Source organism: Hemicordylus capensis, chromosome 11 (genome assembly GCF_027244095.1).
Source record: "Hemicordylus capensis ecotype Gifberg chromosome 11, rHemCap1.1.pri, whole genome shotgun sequence".
NCBI lineage: Eukaryota > Metazoa > Chordata > Lepidosauria > Squamata > Cordylidae > Hemicordylus > Hemicordylus capensis.
The window spans coordinates 20,619,726-20,623,885 of NC_069667.1; the positions used below are offsets into that span (position 1 = coordinate 20,619,726).

At 45.3% G+C, this 4,160-nt stretch overlaps 1 non-coding gene across 1 annotated transcript; it reads right to left on the reverse strand.

Moving 5' to 3' along the window:
* Nucleotides 1-3,007: 3,007 nt before the first annotated feature.
* On the reverse strand, nucleotides 3,008-3,081 carry TRNAT-UGU (transfer RNA threonine (anticodon UGU)). Its single transcript has one exon. It is a non-coding gene; the product is annotated as a tRNA-Thr (tRNA).
* Between the last annotated feature and the right edge of the window lie 1,079 nt (nucleotides 3,082-4,160).

Sequence of the window (4,160 nt, forward strand, 5' to 3'; positions counted from 1 at the left end):
AGAGCTTTGTGAGCAACCAGAACAAGGGTGGACAGGAGGAGATAGGTTCCACCAACGTGGGCTGCCCCAAACCCTATGGTGGGGCGGGGGGTGGGTGGAGGGAAGCTACCACAGGCTCAGCAATTTGCCACCTATACCACGGACTGTTAAAGTGAGCTGTTCATGCAAGGAAGCCCTCAGATGTCACAGAGATGAAACAATTCTGTCTGGAAGAATAGGCCAAGATTCCTCCAAGCCGATGTGTGAGACCAGTTACAGGAAACGTTTAGTGGTGCCACCAGTTACTGAATGAAGAGCCAACATACTTTCCCATGCAAGGATGTAGGTTTGTTGAACCTTTCTGTTGGGTGGATATTCATACTGAATATCTCACAAGCATGTGAGGTTGGGTGGTGGGGAAGAGAGGAGAAGCTCACCTTCCCCGCAGATTATCTGGTGGGGGTGGCGTGTGGGCAAGTGGAAACGGGTGGTCCATGGCTGCCATAAGCAGCATAGAGATGTGGAGATCAGCCCCCAGAAATCCCACAATACACTGTGCAATGCTTCAGCGCTTTAGTGCTTCAGCGCTGACTGAAAGCAGCTGGTGATGACTCACAGTCAGGTAAATAGGGTTAGAGGAGCACTCGATCCATTAATCAATTAATTAACCAATCAATCAATCATACTTTTATACCGCCTGGTTTGTACATCTCTAGGCAGCATATGAAGTTTAAAACAATATAAAAAGCTACTGATTAAAATCCATGAAACCCAATAAAACCAATCACAAAAAACAGTTATTAAAACAAATTATTAAAATTAATTCTAATTAGAAGAGCCTGTGAGAACAGATGAGTCTTGAGGCGCTTCCTGAAAACAGACAGAGAAGGAGATGCTCTTATTTCAGCAGAGAAATATTCCAAAGCCCCAGGACAGCCACAGAGAAAGCCCGGTCCCGGGTCGCCACCAAACGAGCTGGTGGCAACTGTGATCAGGGTTGCCAACCCTATTGAGGACACCTGTCTGTAAACCCAAAGACCACCTTGGCCACTCAGACACAGGAACGCATTTGCTGAAGCAGACAGTATGGTAAATGCTGTATCATGGTAGTGGCAGTGACAGTGGTAATGGTAGTGGCAGTAGTAGTGGCAGTGGTACAGCTGCTACTGTAGAGCATTTCATAGTAGTAATAGTAGTAGCTGTGGTAGTAGTAGACTTCATAGAACTGCTATCGTACAGCATTTCATAGTCCATGGGAACGTAGGTCGCTGCCTTCTACCGAGTCAAACCATTGGCCCATGTAGCTCAATATTATCTACACAGACTGGCAGCGGCTTTTCCAAAGTTACAGGCAGGAGTCTCCCTCTTGGAGATGCCAGGGAAGGAACTTGGGACCTTTTGCATGCATTGCAATGCAGATGCTCTTCCCATCCCCTAAGGGGAGTGTCTTAACAGCGCTGCCATGCTGTCTCCCATTCAAATGTAAACTAGGGTGGACCCTGCTTAGCAAAGGGGACAATTCATGCTTGCAACCACCAGACCAGATCTCCAGCCATTAGTACCACTAGTAGCAATGGTAGTCGTAATAGAACTACTATGGTATAGCATTTCGTAGTTGTCGTCATAATCATGGTAGCAGTAATACACACGACCAATGATTAGACTAGTCCTTTCCGACCATAAAAAGAAAAGACCTTTGAAATGTTAAGAGGGTCATGTTAGAAGATACTCAGGAGCTTTTTGAGACTGGGAAAGATTTATGTTGAAAGGGAGCCAAAGGATGTAGTTAAAAATTAATAGATTTGAGCCTGGAGGTACCAATACCTTACCCCCACACATGGAAGCCAAGTAAAGGTATAAACACATCAGCTTTGCATGACATGTGTTAGGATAGTCCTGCCTCTCAATGAACTTGTATGTGTGGTCTGTATGCATGCATGCACATCTGAGAATGAAGTTTATGATAATTACTGTTTGAGATGAGATTGAGCACAGTTGACTTGCTGTAACTCTTTGAGACTGATGGACTAAACACTGAGCAAGTTCTGTAAATGTCAGTCAGGAGAGATGTCTGAAAAGATTAAAGAGTCTTTCAAACATTGGATTCTTTTTAATTGCGATGGGAAGACCCTCCGGCTTCTCCTTGACCATCAAAGAAAAACAAAAAGGAGAAAAAAGCATTCTCAGCGTGTCACAATGTTTTCATTCTACTGTCCAATGAATTTCATTGAATTCTTTACTAGGGGCTGTCGAAATGGCTCAGAAAATCCACTGGGATTGTATCATTGTAAGGTGTGAGAAAATACTGTGAGCTGACCCCTCTTGGAGGGGTTCCCCTTGATCATGAAGACATACTAAGGAGAAAAGTTGGTCCCCTGCATCGCTTTTAGCTGCTTCCCTACACATGTTTCCAAAATGTGAGATGGAAAACATAAAGCAAACCATGAGCTAAATGACACAGGGACATAGGAAGCTGCCATATACTGAGTCAGACCCTTGGTCCATCTAGCTCAGTATTGTCAACACAGACTGGCAGCAGCTTCTCCAAAGTTGCAGACAGGAATCTCTCTCAGCCTTATCTTGGAGATGCCAACCTTTGATACTCCAGTTGTTGCAGAACTACAACTCCCATCATCTCCAGCTATTTTGTTGGGGCTGGGGATGATGAAAGCTATGGCTCAGCAACATCTGGAAGACCACAGGTTGGAAACTCCTGGTCTACACTGACTGGCCATGGCTAACTGAGCAAAGCCACAATTTAAAGTGGGGATTTTCTTATCTTTAGCAGGGGGAGAGCAACTGGTCCTATCCAGTCCCAACACAGCATCCCTCCAGTGGCTGTTGGTGGTATCTGTCTTATGTTACTTTTTAGATGGTGAGACCTTTGGAGACAGGAGACCATCTTGTTTATGAATTTATTTTTCTGTGTAAACAGCTTTGAGAGCTTTGGTTGAAGAGCGGTATATAAATATTCATAGTTTGTAGTTTTCCAAGGTTTTAGGCAGGAGTTTTCCCCAGCCATACTTTGAGATGGTGCCAGGGATTGAACCTGGACCTCCTGCATACAAAGCAGATGCTCTACCAATGAGCTACAGCCCCATCATAGGAACATAGGAAGCTGCCACATACAGAGTCAGACCATAGATCCATTTCACTCAGTATTGTCAACACAGACTGGCAGTGACTTCTCCAAGACTGCAGGCAGGAATCTCTCTCAGCCCTCTCTTGGAGATGCTGCCAGGGAGGGAACTTGGAACCTTCTGCTCTTCCCAGAGCAGCTCCATCCCCTGAGGGGAATATCTTGCAGTGCTCACACATCAAATCTCCCTTTCATATGCAACCAGGGCAGACCCTGCTTAGCTAAAGGGACAAGTCATGCTTGCTACCACAAGACCAGCTCTCCTCTCCTAAGGGGGATCTATTACAGTGCTCATATGTAGTCACCCATCGAAATACAAACCAGGGCCAACCCTCCTTAGCAACGGACAGTTCATGCTTGCTGCTGCAAGACCAGCTCTGCCTCCCATCTATCACTTTGGGCTAGCAGATGGTACTGACTAAAAGAGTGTTTCCACAAGGTATGTTTTTCCTACTTCCACCACATAAAGGCAAATGGCGGAACAGCCCTAAAGGTAAAGGGAGATTTCTCTGCTTTCCCTTTCTTCTAAATCTCTCTGTGATTCTGGGTTTCTGCCAGTGGCCTTGATTCACCCCTCCGCTGGTTGGTGCACTAGATGTGTTTGGATTAAAGCATGCTTCCTTCTGTGACAAAGTTTAGGAAGTATTGATCTCCCAGCATATGCAGAGCACGTCTTTGAGGAGAAAGGGAAGTGACATTTAGAACTGCTGCTGTTTCTTGCGGAAATATAGAAAATTCTAAGTTGGTGGGTGCTGTAAAATAAACCGAATTGATTTTTGTTATAATAAATTAGTTCCTTCTAGTGAAGGTAGAAATGCATGCACCCCACACAGTTTATGAGCTCCATTGTGTCTTTGCCCTCTGTGCTGGCTCAGCTGAGTGCATAAGGAGAGGAGAGAGTGTCTCGTGGTACCAAGCATGAACTCTCATTTTTGCTAAGCAGGGTCCATGCTGGTTTGCATTTGAATGGGAGACTACATGTGTAAGTACTGTAAGATATTCCCCTCAGGGGATGGAGCCACTTTGGGAAGAGCAGAAGGTT